Source organism: Symphalangus syndactylus, chromosome 4 (genome assembly GCF_028878055.3).
Source record: "Symphalangus syndactylus isolate Jambi chromosome 4, NHGRI_mSymSyn1-v2.1_pri, whole genome shotgun sequence".
NCBI lineage: Eukaryota > Metazoa > Chordata > Mammalia > Primates > Hylobatidae > Symphalangus > Symphalangus syndactylus.
The window spans coordinates 36,073,413-36,088,154 of record NC_072426.2 but is presented as its reverse complement, the minus strand read 5'-3'; the positions used below and the strand labels follow the sequence as shown (position 1 = coordinate 36,088,154).

General features: G+C 37.3%; 1 protein-coding gene across 6 annotated transcripts in view; it reads left to right on the top strand.

The window, feature by feature from the left end:
- TMEM26 (transmembrane protein 26) overlaps positions 1-14,742 on the top strand; it is a 269,449-nt gene that overhangs the window by 42,001 nt on the left and 212,706 nt on the right. For 2 of the 6 annotated variants that reach the window (XR_008657070.2, XR_008657072.2), the window contains one exon: positions 5,813-6,041. The exons of the other annotated variants lie outside the window; for them this stretch is intronic. The gene's annotated coding sequence lies outside the window, so the exon portion shown is untranslated. Of the gene's footprint in view, positions 1-5,812; positions 6,042-14,742 lie in introns of those variants that run through there. 6 annotated transcript variants of the gene reach the window in all.

The following is a 14,742-nucleotide window of genomic DNA, read 5'->3' as shown; positions in this document are numbered from 1 at the left end:
TGAACTTTAATCATAAGAACCTACTCTGTTATTCAGTGTTTGATGATATAAATTATTGAGATCCTTTGTCCACTTTGCTCTGTTTTCCTTCTGAACTTTTTCTCCATCCTTTTTCCCGTCCAATGGTTAAATAGGATCAATCTTCTACTTATTAGGTACTTAAGGAACAGTTAGTAAACTAAGGTTTAAGGATTATTCAACTATCAATGGAATCCATCTTCTAATTATTTATGGCTATTAAAATGTAAAATTTTTGCACGTGTCTTCTTTCCATTCATATTAAGCATAATAGAAGGTAAATTTTTAAAATACCAAGGAACTTCTATTCCTAGTCTTCCATATTTTTTATTTCAAAAATATGATTTGGAAATAATTTTCCTCTTTCTTGAAACATTTGATATATAAGATGTTTATTTTTGAGGATTAAACAGAATCAAGAATACCAACTTAATTTGTCTGGTAGGGCTTCTTTTTTTTTAATGTTGAACTTCAGCTTCAATGGAGATCAGTATCTTCTCTGTTTTCTTCCCAAGAGATTGTCTGATGTTCTGTCTGCTTCCAGAACATTCAATTTTATAAAAAATTCCAAGAGAAGGAATTTCACCTGTACCAGGACCTGTGCGAAACAGCATTTTCCTTGTGTTACTCTTTACCTTTCTCTGTTACTCGTGTGGCTGTATACTGAATAGAAAGAGGTAACACAAGCCTTCACAGACCTCAAAATCTATAATTAAGAACTGTATCTGACAAGGTTTTTTTTTTCCTACTGACAAATAAATGACACTTTTAAAAATAATATTACAGGAAGAGTGTTAAAAAAAAAAAAAGGCAAAAGGGCAAAAATTGTTCCCTCTCTTCTTCGTGGCAGAACACAGAGAGGTGATTTTTTTTTTTTTTTTTTTTGGTAAGTCCTTACAATGAGTACACTATTGACTTGGCATGCAGATCAAAAGACTGACAGATTTAATTCATGTTTCCATGCTACACAAACAATGACATGTACAACCCAATCTGGGCTGCTTTCAGCAAGTAATTGAAGGTAGTGCAAACACAGACTTTAAAAGATCAGTGGTGCACAACTGAACTGTTCGACAAAAAGAGATCCGACAGTGCATATTCTTTTTACTGTTTCGCTGAGATTCCTCTTTGCCTGCCCTCTGCCCTGCCCTTACCCTCCTGGAATTAATAGCGACTGATAGCCCGTGCATTGTGTCAACGGAAATGGACACACACGCGCTGTGTATTAACTCCCTTGTCTGCTGCTGGGTGAAGAGATAAGCTCTGAGAGTGCACAAGAATAGTCTGAAGACATCTGGAAGTTAACCACGAGAAATCAATGTTTGCATAAGCTTCCATTACACAGGCAGTACTTTTGCTCTATAATGGGGATGGTCTGGGTAATAAGGTAATAAATTCATCCACAAATATATAAAGGATGACCCTGCAAGATTTTGACATGACATTTTCTGTGGATCTAACTTGGTTGGAAAATACAGGAAGCATTTTTCTCCAGTAATTTGTGTACCTGATGTATTTTTTTTTTCAAATTGCATGGTACCAGCAATTTGGTTTTTAAATACAATAGTCTTTGAAAAGTACTGAAGAAAATGAATAGAAAATCACCAGCATCATAGCAAATTATTCCAGGTCAACACATAATGCCTTCATTTTCTAGATGTCTCAATTTAGACGGCTACTTTGGGCATTTTTGTGTAAGGATGCTTATAAGTATTCCATGTTTAATAATACATTTTCTGTTGTGTGTTACTGTAGGCTAACATCATTGTATGTGTATCTTCCACATTAAGGTTTCACAAGAAATGGATTTAAAACAATGTAGCCAGGGGCAGTGTTTTTGCTTAAATGTTTCAGATGAATTATTTGTTCAAAATTCTTGCGTTTACTTTAGGGTCATAGATAATTTCTCATGATTCCTCCTCAAGTATAAAACAATCATTGCTTTATACAAAAAAAGTTTTAAAATGTGGTTTCCACGTTTTTTTAACGCCCAGAGTTTGAACATTTGGAAGTTATCTATCCCATAATAATTAATTGGCAAATCTGTTTAAGAATAGTTGATCTTTCTTATGACTGCCTTAAAAAGATTTACATAAACAATGCTAGCTCAGTGTAGAAAAAATTAGAACTTTTAAATAAGCAGAAACAACAAAAAGAAAATATCTATTAATACAACACTTTTATCCCAGAATAATTATTATTGTCATTTGAGTCATATCCTTTCAAACTTATATGCCCATTCTTTTAGGAAATAAATAGGAAGCTTGAGTCATTAATCATTTTGGGTATATACATAAAATTTAATGTTTTTTTGTTTTGTTTTGTTTTGTTTTTTGTTTTTGAGACAAGGCCTCACTCTGTTGCCCAGGCTGGAATGCAGTGGCACCATCTGCATGTCCTCCTTCCAGGCTCAAGTATTCTCCTGTCTTAGCCTCCTGAGTAGCTGGGATTACAGGCCTGTGCCACTACCGCCCGGCTAATTTTTGTATTTTTAGTAGAGAAGGGGTTTCACCATGTTGGTCAGGCTGGTCTTGAACTCCTGACCTCAAATGATCCTCCCACCTCGGCCTCCCAAAGTGCTGGGATTACAGGGGTAAGCCACTGCACCTGGCCAAAATTTAATGTTTTTTTCCTCCCATGGAGTTGTGCAGAGTGCTTTGCCTGATTCATCTTTTTCTCTACATCGAGTTTCTTTTGTGGATTTCTTAGAATCTAGAGTTTTTGAGTAGGAAGGATCAGCCTATGCAGGTTTGTTATAAGGTGGGAAATGGTTAAGTAGTATTTTCCGAATCACATGGGCTGATTAGTGGCACGGAGAGAAACTGATAAAGATAAGTGATTCCTAAAAGCCTGAGCACAGAAGTGAAATATTTAAGTACTATGAATGTGAGGGACAGTCAAAGAAATTGGGTAGGCTTAGTCTGGAGAAAGAGCTTAAGAGAAATTTAATTGTCTTTTTATTAGAATGGTTACCATGTGGAAATCTTTGTGTCTTAGTAGTAGCTGCTATAATCAAAATACCATAGATTGGGTGGCTTAAACAACTGATGTTTATTTATCACAGTTCTGGAGCCTGTAAGTTGCAGATCAGGGGGCCAGCATGGTTGAGTTCTTGGGGAAGATCCTGTTTCAGGTTTACAGTTGGCCAACTTGTTTCCTTATTTGGTAAAGGGGGGTGGGTGGGGAGAAAGAGGGAGAGAAAACGAGGGAAATGGAGGGGGTCAAGGGAGAGGGACAGGGAGGGAGAGAGAGCACAAACTCTAGTCTTTTCTTATAAGGACACTAATCTCATCACGAGGGTTCCACTCTCATGACCTAATTACCTCCCAAGGGCCCCGTCTCCAAATACCATACCATACCATCACATTGGAGGTAAGGGTTTCAACATATGAATTATGGCAAACACAAACATTCAGTCTATAACAAGTGCTGCAGAAGAAAGAAAAATAAAACTAGAATACAGGTTGGAAAGTACCACAAGGAGACTTGAGATCCTATTGACAAGGAAGAAGGGATCAGCAATTAGAAATTTTTCACAGCAGTATCAGCTGCATTTAAAGTACTGAACTCTTAGTCATTGAAGGTAAATGGGGGATGCAGAAGAGCTATCAGTCGGGGTTGCTGGATGTGGGTTCGCTGCATGGGGAAGAAAGTTAGACTATGTGAGAAACGTCCTTCTTCTTCAGAACCATATTTCCTTCATGCCAGGCAGCCCAAAGGGCCCAACACTATAAGAATAGCTTGCATGTATACATCATGTTGAAACCTAAATGGCAACTGCATAAAAACTATGAGCAGCAACAAAATCAGTTCTGGTTTATACGGTTGTTTGAATAAAACTTCCAATTATCAAAATATCAGCAGCTCTTTTGCTATGCCAGATGTAAGACGTAATTTTAATTCTAGAAACGTAGAATTTACAATCTTCAAAGTAATCAATAGGAATTGGAGTTTTTACTTCAGTGGTATAGACTCTATATTTCACCTCAAAATGGATGCCATGAGAAAACCTAAGAAAATAGGGACCAGTGTGTAACACATTTCATTAAGTGAACTGTGTTCATTTCTTTTTGTGCAAAATCTAATCAGTCTGCATATGAAAGCATTGCAATAGCATAGTCTAGAAGCAAACAAATATAAATCACCACTTTGGCAACCAACCAAACCAGCAGGGAACAAACTATAGAGATAATTCTTAGGTAGTAGAATAATCGCATAACTCACATGACTTTATGTTATTCCAGAGACAGAACAAGGTTCAGCATTATTCCTAAATACTGTGCAATATCTGATAATTGTAAATCAGGATGTTGCAAAGAGAAGGTGAGATGATCATTGTAAATCAGGATGTTACAAAGAGAAGAAAAGAGCTATAGCTAGAGACAGATGCTCCAATTAGCAAGATATCCACTTCCAAATTATTATGTTTTCAAATAAATTCTGACATGCAATTTTGGAACATTGGAAAATAATACTAAACCAGCCTGAGTAGAAACAGGAAGTAAATCTTGGCAGAGCTGTATGCCTTCAGCATATTACCAATAATTCATTGCATCGTTGAGTAGGGGGTGGTGCACACAATGATTTTCAAAACCAGTCTTTCACTTGAGATGGTTTTCCCAAACTTGGAGTTATAAATTGAAACTTGCAAAGTCAGAAAAAAAAATCCTGTTATTACTAAATCAGGTAGTTCATCCGGATACTTTAAATTGATCTGTAAGGACCCTCATGTTCCAAAGTACCAAATACAGCTGAAAAGTCTTATGAGCTTAATTTTACCCTTTGGTCCATGGTATGCATCATTACACGTCTCAGAAAATTTATACTGATCTTACTTGCAGGCATAAAGTTCTATTTTCAGTAAGTCCATTCATACCATATAGTTGTGACCAATGTACGTCCATAAAAATATTAACCCCACTCCCACCCCCGGCAACCACTAATACATAAAAACCAGTTTTTTCATAGAGAAGAGGACATGAGATGCATGTGTTGAGTTCAGAAAGCTACTTTCTTAATAGTAGGGGAAAGAAGAGAAGGGCAGTGTGATCCACAGGTGACTTATGTCAGAATCAGCCGTATGCTTCCTACTAAACAAAGCAGCTTCTAGGCCCATCCTAGCCCTATGAAATCAGTTTCTGTGTGGGTTGCAGTAGCATTTAAAATATGCTCACTAGGGATTTTATTGCATTAACACTTGTGTATCATTGGCTTAAGGAGAAGTGTTAGGGTTCTTTTCTCCAGCACTCTCCACAACCTAGAGAATTTGTGGGTGCTATAGAATCGGTATTAAGGAATGAGTACTGGGAATAAAAAATAAAATAAGGCCAAGGGAGATGAGATGAGGAAGAAAAACCTGAAGAATGACAAGTTTGAAGATCAAATAATTTGAAGTCTGAATGTCTAAGTACAGACTAATGTATGATATATGTAGACATAAGCTATTGAAATCAAAAGCAATGGTTGGGGGATAGAGTGAGAGAAGGATATAAAATGGCTGTGTACTTAAGCTGTCATTTATGTCAGCCTATTGCCTGTCATTGGAAATAACCTGAGAACCCCCTTTGTATAACACAGTGACGAATCTTGGAAATTCTTACAGGCATGTTTAAGTGCCATTTGAAACTCAGCTGAGTCTTTTCTTTTTGAGTTAAGTTGATACAGCTGTTGCCAATGTGATGCTAGTAATGATGTTTTATGCCAGGCAGTATTCTAAACCCATTAGATATATTATTTCAATTAATCTTTACAATACTTTTCTGCAGTAAATGCTGTTAATCTTCTTGTTTTACAGATAAAGACACTGAGGCCCAGAGAAGTTGAATACTTTTTCAAAGTTTCAGTTACTTGGCAGCTAGGCTTTAAACATCGAATACTGACTTCAGAGCCCATGCTTTAAGCGAGGATGCTATTCTGTCTCAAACTCTGGGACTATGTTATATAGCAGGGGCCAGCAAATGTGTTCTGTGAAAGGCCAGATAGTAAATATTTTAGGTTTTGTGGGCCATAAAATCTCTGCCATTATAGCATGAAAACCATAGACAAACTGTAAATGAATAGACGTGGCTATGTTCCAATAAAACTTTATTTATAAAAACAGATGGCAGGCTGTGGTTTGTGGACCACTGTTCTATAGTATTTTAAAAATGTATACTCTTTCATGGTGATGTAAAAGAACTACGAGTTTCTATTTTTAAGGTAAGACTTCTGTGAGCAAAGATTTTGTATTCTCTACTGATGTATTTGAAAGATTCTGCCCCTTCTTTGTGCCAAGAGGCAAAAGGGCATGTGCGTAGAGGAGCTTCCAGAAGTGATGATGGGCCTGCTTTGAGGTGTTCACACTGCCTCACCTAGTTGCCCCTGTGATCAGAAACATGGATTCATGAAACAGCCAGCTGGGCTTAATGGTGGGGCTTCCTAGAAGAGAGACCGATTTTGCACGTGGAGAGCGTAACTTACCTGGAAGAGGGTCTCACTTGTGATCCAGGCTTCTTTCTCTCCATGCTTTCATCTAATGGGATGACCAAACCAGACAAGATCAATGAGTATGAGGACTACACTGGTATATGTGCTATATGTGCTATAAGCTTTTTTGCTTTGCAAATGCATATTCCAACTGAACACTGTTTGAAAACATTTGCTTCTTATTTCATCAAAATGAGAGGACCTTTCCAGGCTATACTCTTTCAGATGGCCTGTTAATGAGTGACTTGCAAAGAGTAAATATTATTGATAGTGGCTCTCAGAAATTCTCTATAGCTCTACAATTTCATTTTTCTCCATCTGTGAATGGGGACTATGACAGCTGCCATACTTCACAGAACTGGGAAGATGGTATGAGCAAATAGACACCAAAAAGCCTTGATAAGTTCCAGAGGGCCAAAATAGTAACTCTCGTTGGCAAGTGTATTCTATAAATCATTTGGGGTCAGGTAATTATACCCACTGCCTATGTGTGTACAGGGGCTTGGTAAGTTGATGGCAGCAAAGTAGAATTTTCACTGTAAAATAGCACTGGACAAGGTTCCCAGTTATAAGTGGAAGCTAAGCATCGGGTACACGCAGATATAAAGTTGGAAACAACAGACACTGAGAACTACTAGAGCAGGGAGAGAGAGAGAGGGGCAAGGGCTGAAAAACTATCTATTGGGTAGTATGCTCACTACCAGGGTGTTGGGATCATTCATACCCCAAACCTCAGCATCATGCCGTAACAAACCTGCACATATATTCTCTGAATCCAAAATAAAAGTTGAAATTAAAAAAAAAAGCACTGGATAATGTTTTTAATTGCTGATATAATATTTTCAATTGTTGTTATAGTCATGGTAAAATACTCTGCAACTGTTTAAGGGCATGTCAATATGGACTGTAAGAGGGGAGTGATGGCCTTCAGGTACACTGCGATGATATATGGCAAGAGTGAATGTTGGCTTTGAATCCAAATGACTTAGAGTGATAACTGGCACTTTTTTGTTTGTTTATTTTGTTTTAGAAAAAAAGTAAAAGAATAAGTCATCATTCTAACAAAACTGGAAGAAGTTGAGCTGGGACATCAGATACTGCCCAACATTCTATCAACAACACTCTATAGAGTGATTCCTTTCTCTTGCTTTTTGTAGGCTGTGCATTTGAAAGCTTTAGCATTTATATAGACAACAGCATGGAATGTCTCAGTGGCCAGCAACTACTTGGTGACATAGGGGAGACTGATATTCACATAAAGGAAATAAACCAGATGGGCTCTACACAACTCCTCAACATGCCCACAAATTAAGTTTAAAGCTAGGAACTTGAGGATTACTTATTTGATTTTTCATTTCTTTTTCTTTTTTTTTCTTTTGGAAAGAGTTTGGACTGATGAAGGTGAAATAAGTATAATTAGGAAGAACAGCAAAAAGGGCAATATGGCCACAGTTGCTCGATAATAGACCTACTAAAGTTGTTAATAAAGTTCTAATTTTTATTGTAAGTACTCTTTGTTTATTGAGCACTTAACTCTGTGTCAGTGGTAACTGTGGTAAGAACTTAAATTATTTCTGGCTGGGCGTGGTGGCTCATGCCTATAATCCCAGCACTTTGGGAGGCAGAGGTGGGCTGATCACCTGAGGTCAGGAGTTTGAGACTAGCCTAGCCAACATGGTGAAACCCCATCTCTACTAAAAATACAAAAAATAGCTGGTCGTGGTGGTGGGTGCCTGTAGTTCCAGCTACTGAGGAGGCTGAGGCAGGAGAATCACTAGAATCCGGGAGGCAGAGGTTGCAGTGAGTGGAGATCGTCCCACTGCACTTCAGCCTAGGTGATAGAGCAAGACTCTGTCTCAAAATAATAATAATAATATAAGAGCTTAAATTATTTCATTTATCTCCATGATATCTCTATGAAGCAGGAGATTTTATTTTCCACATTTTTTACAGATGAAGAAAATGGCCAGAGACACACAGGTAGGAAGTGGGATTTCAATTCAGATCTGTCTGAGGCCAAAAAATAGAGCATTTAGTCACTAGTTAGAAAAAAATACAGAGATCATTGTGAACTGAGCTTGGTTCATACGGAATATGTAATTCTATTCTATAAGAATATAATTTATAAGTGACTTTGAGGATATGATTAAAGAAGGGGGAAAGACAACATTTAAAAAATTTTATTAATTTTTAAAGTTTTTTTGGAGAAGGAACACGAGAAGTCACAGTGGAAGACATCTCAGTTGAGGTCCCCAAACCAGTGTAAGTGTCCCTTCCTCAGCCCTTCCCTGGCCACGCAATGGAGGGGCGTACCTGCTTATTACTTTTGCTCTCGGCATTCTATTTGTCTTTTCACCATATGAACTGGCAGAATGTGAAATTATTACATTTACATATTTGTTTGTTTTATGTTTATTTCACTCCACAAGTGCTTATTCTTATTCATCATTGTATTCCCAGCACCTCCTACTCACAGGCACACATTAAGCACCTAAAATTCAATAGTAATAATCTTTATTGAGCACTTACTGAGTGCTAGGTGCACTTCCAAAGACTTTACATGTATTATCTCATTTAATCTTCACCATAGCTGTCTGAGGGAGGTGCTCATTATTAGACCCAGGGGGAGGATGTGACTGTGTTCTCTGTGGGCTCTTTTATCCATCACGGCTCATTTTCGTTCCTTGCCCTGAAGCTCCACTGCCTGCCATTTAAATGTATTTTCTTTCTTAAGTCCGTAACAAATTGTTATATTTGTTTATTTATATTTGATTGCTTGCTTATAATTGTATATGATGTGTAATACATTATATTTAATACACACATATACACACATGCAAACACACATAGAGATTTACCTTGTTTTTTATGAAGCTGGGTTACACTTCCTGGACAAATCTCTGATAATACCACCCATAAAGCTCAATTAAAGTCACTTTCATGTACCAGCTAAAAAGAGAGAAGGAGCTCGCTTCCAGAAAGAAGTAAGATCTAGAAAAGGAAGGAATAAAGTCTATTTACATATGTATCTATTGAGTTTCTGTTTTGTGTTCCATTTATATCCCTGCGCTTCTGAGGAATACAAGTGAAATTCAAGACCCAGTCACACCATAAAGAAGTTTACAGCTCTTAAAACTGTGGGCTTTCTTGAGAAAGCTTTTGGGAAGGTGTGGGCTTTCTTGAGAAAGCTTTTGGGAAGACCAAATTTACCTTCAAGTTTGCACAAAGCCCTTAACTTGCACATTAAGTTGGCTTGCTGGTAAAAGGGATTTATAAAGAACCATAGTGCATTACTTAGTAAATATCTACCCCAAAAAACTACTCAGTGTACGTGTGGGTGGGGAAAAATCTTCTATACCTAACAGCCAATGTTTAATAAAATGTTATATTAGCTTAGAATAAAATGAAAAAATCGGAGTTGAGCAGGACTCTAGGTTAGAAAATCCAGGAGGGATAAGAAAAAAAGGCAAAAATCAGCTAAACATGAGATAAAGCTGAACTAGTTCAAGTACAGAAGGTGAAATTATTAATAAAGTCATGTACATAGTAATATTCAATAAACATTTGTTTTGAATGATTTGATTTCAAAAATACTTATGAGAAGTAATGGCCTCCCTCTCCACCCACATGTCAGTACAAGTCTTTCACTCAAGCAGAAGGAAAGATTAGCTATTTATTTTTAATCATCCTTGAGAACAAGGCTCAGGCAAGAAATTGCTTTATTCTCTTATCTTCCTGCACCATCCCACACTTTGACTATCATAAATCATTCTCCCTCCCTTCCTCTGTTCTCTGCCCATGGGACCTGTGACTTTGATTTTGGACACATCTGTGCCATATGGGTAAAGAACAAAGTGAGTTCTTTATCTGTTTCTATAAACAGCCCAGGAACAGGAGGCTGGATCGAGGGAAGTTTATACAGGAAAAGGCATGATGTATTTGAGTTGTGAAGGGAGGTTAAAGAGAGGGGTGTGACCTAAGGAGATTAGAGGTATCACCTTAAAGGACAACTTAAAGGGAGAGTGTTGTTATTAGACGCAATCATCACAATTTGTTTAAGATTTAAATTAGTCTGCTTTACCTTTTTTTTCTTATTTAAAAAGCACTTGTTAAAGGCATAGCCATTAACCTGTAAAAGGCATGAATCTAAGAGTTAAAATCCTCTCATTGAAAATTTTCAGGGGTCATTGGTAGATGATATGCAAAAACAGATATTCTACGTCATGTTTCTGTCATGCTGAGATGGGGAAACTCCCTGGCATGGGCCCGACACACTAGAGGCAATTTCTCTGTCTTCTCAACTTGGAAATCTGGAATGGTAGCTTTTGGAGGAGTTTGATTTATTGAAATACGCGTAATGGCACAAGAAGCAATATCTTTGATCACTGGTTCCCAAATCATGTAAACAGGGCTGTTCAAATTGGCTAAAGAACAAATAGACAAGTAGGCATATGGTCATAGCCTGTATAGGTTCACCAACCTGAACATTTGCCCCAAGGCACACACTCTCCACTCTGTACCATAGAACAGATGGAGGAAAGGAAGTGGACTAGATCTGGAGAAGTCAGATCATGGAGAAGATCTGACAAAGGGAATCATTTGTCTGCTTTACTTGCTTGATAGTTGTGGTTTCATGTAGGTTATCTAGAATAATGTGTCTCCCTCTCCTCTCTCCCTCTTCCCCTTCTCCCCTCCCTCTCCCTGTCTCTCTCTTTCTTCTTTCTCTTATTCTCCTCTGTCCTCTCCAGAAAAGTTATCAGAGCTCTATAACTCTACAATATCTATATGTGTCCCTCTATTCCTCCCAATTTTTCCTCCTCTCCCTTTTTTGGGGTTAGCAGCTGATAAATTTTGTGTACATTTGGCATGTTTAAGCTTGTAATAAAACATTCAACTATTTTTGGAAATTGAACAGGGACTAAAAGATACGTAGATATATAACAAAACACTTTGGAAAGAGTGAGAAAAATATGGGACTGTGTGGATTATAAATTAGGCATCTATCAATGTTGCAATTTGGTTTTAGTAGGTAACTGTTGGAACAAGAATGCTTTCCTGAGTAGTTGGCTCCTTTAGTAGCCTGAGAAGGGAACTGGTATTTTTTTGGGTGGGGGTAATGTTTTGTTACTTTACTTTACAATCACTCTGTTCCTAATAAGGGAAAACAGATTGAAAAATATATATATATATATATATATATATATGTATATATAAGCTTCTTTGTTGGACAGAAGAAATGATTAGGAATTCCTTTTCTTGACTCTGTAATATTTTCTAGAGCATATTGCAGCACCTCAGTAATTTCAGAGTGATAGAGCTAAAGAGAGAGAGCAGAGGCTCTGAGTGCCTTGCCCAAGGGCACGCTCTCAAGAATTCCATGCTCCACATGGGAAGAGGTCTAGATCTGAACTGTGGACCAGGAAGAAGTTCAGCCTTGGCTAATGCTATGCTCTCACATGAAATTTCTACCGTCTCTGAGTATCCGTTTCCTCCTGAGCAAACCAGAAGGTTCTAGTAAGGCTATGGTGAGATGATCAAGAAGCTATGTAAATTTTGGAGCACTGTGTATACACAAAGTATGCAGATGGGAACTTAAGTGAAGTGATGGGATGTGTACTTAGAACCTAGTTGTCTTTTATTGTTGATTGTTTCTAGAGCGAAATGGTATTCAGCCAGGATCTGCTAAATTCACTGTTGGGATTTTGAATCCTTTTGGGGTCATGACTTCTACGAGAAGCTGATTCAAGCAATGGAGTCTCACCTCAGAGAAATATGCCTGTATGCATGCTCACATATTTTGCAAGCATATATAATGCTATACCCTGCCTCTGTCAATTCCAGCAGGGCATAGTGGAGTAAGCATAGACTCTAGAGACTGATACACTGGGTTCACGTTCTAACCCTGCTACTTGACAGGTCCATGACTTTAAATAAGTTAGTTAATAGTTAATATTTTGGAACTTCAGTTTAGTTTTTTCAGCTATAATACAAAGATAACACCCACCTGACATATCTTGGCTTATAGGGTGGGCTTATGTATTGGGTTCCCAGTAAATGATATGAGTGGTAGTTATTTTTGCTTTTTTTTTTCCTATGTTTGACATGGTATACACTTCACAAGATTCTGCTGTTGTGGAGCTTTGTGTGATGTATTGACAAAAATGGCCCCAGGGAGATTTCCAATATTGTCAAATCAGAGAAAAAGAAAATTTTAACAAATATTTAAGTTCACTATTGAAAATGTTCTCAACTTGGGAACATTTAGTAACCATAACCACTACAAATGTTTTTACTGGAAAGGGTAGAGAAAGATGTACAACAGACTGACAAATGCAGCTGTAAATCTAATTGAACATTTTAAAGACAGAACTCTTGTCTGGGTGATGCCTATCATTTAGACTATCATGGAGATATAAATTTGTATTATAGATAGAATAAAATATTTTGAAGTCAATTAGCCTAACATAAGTGTTGTATTAATGGGACAGTTCACATTCCTGGCTTTGTTAGTTTCCTTGACTTTAGCGTCTTTTAATTTCCTTTATGTTGAATAGTATGCTCTGGTTTATAGCAACCACTCTTTCTGTATAGGCCATTTCTGTCTTGTTTTTTCTGTCAAATGGTTTCTTTTCCCAAGTTTCTGATGTTAGTCAGTGTAACATCTAACATAATTTGAATTTCCCTTTATGTATTTGGTTTTAAACAATCACATCCAGATGTTGTTTTCATTATAGCCTGATTCCATTCAATAAAACTTGGGTATTTCAGAATGTTTTACTATCAACAGCTTCCTTCACTTGCCTTTCAGTTCACAGTGATTTAGATTTTCCCACAATCTTTTTGTTTCCAATATAGGGTCATATCACCTACAGGAAAAATCCCTTGAGAGACTGCACCCAATGCTAGTCATATAGCCAATATTTGGCAAATCTGAGAATAAACGATGGATCTTGCTTCCCTCTGGCTACTCTAAGCTTGAGCATTACGATTGACCATTAAAATATTTTTAAACTTATAAAGAAGTTTCTCTTGTTTATGGAACTGTATTCTAAATTCAACCCAGAAAGATACTTAGAAATCACTAAGAACGGCTGCAAATTAGAGATGTTTCATTTTTTGCTTCTTTTTAAGTATGTAATTTTTAAAGCAAATCACTACTTTTGTGTCTCTGAATTTGGAACAAATTTGTACTCCCAATTTCTATATTCTTTGAATTTTTTTTTCTGAGATAGAGTTTTGCTCTTATTTCCCAGGCTGGAGTGCAGTGGCACGATCTCGGCTCACTGCAACCTCCGCCTTCTGGATTCAAGCAATTCTCCTGCTTCAGCCTCCCAAGTAGCTGGGATTACAGGCACCCCCCACCATGCCCAGCTAATTTTTTGTATTTTTAGTAGAGACAGGGTTTCATTTCATTTCAGGCTGGTCTCGAATGCCTGGCCTTAGGTGAACCACCTGCCTCGCCCTCCCAAAGTACTGGGATTACAGGCGTGAGCCATCACGCTTGGCCTATTCTTTGAATATTTTAAACAAATAGATCAGTTTTTAAGCAGTAATTCTTCTCCATTTAAGAACTTTCCAAATGTAAAGTCTGAAAATGAGGAGCAGTGAAGTCATCAGTAGATCATATGTCATTTAGGGCTGTAGGGGCATGTGTAGAACTACAATATTTTTCACACTAGAGAAAGAAAAGTTTAAAACCTAATTCATGTGGAAGGGAAAAACCAAGAAGAACTAAACCTTTCACTAAACAATACCAAAAAGAATATAATTTAGAAAACATATACCGTAAATGCTAGTGCATAAAAATGTCTCCATTTTAATCACAATCTACTTTTGATTTAACTAGTATTGAAATGAGGAATGCAAAGGCAAGTTTAAAGTCTTTTTTTTTAAATGGGAGATCTGCCAACTACTAGCAATTGAGTAATTATTTTTCCTCACAGGGCACTTTGGGCTCATTGGAATGTGGCTTAAGATAATAATCAGATTCAAAGACATTCTGATGCCAAGGGAACATGGAATTTGGTTATGATGCTCTTTTCAGGAACATATTAAGCTTTATTTAGAGAACTGAATTCCTATTCTGTTTTAGTAGGATATATGTGAGGTAGGCAAAGGCTTCATTTCTGCCACTAACTTAAAAACCCCCAAAGACTTAACCTATAGGCTTAGAAGGCTCTGATTTAATCATTTATCCTTCATTTTTAGTAATAAACATCTTTGGCCGGGTGCAGTGGCTCACGCCTATAATCCCAGCAC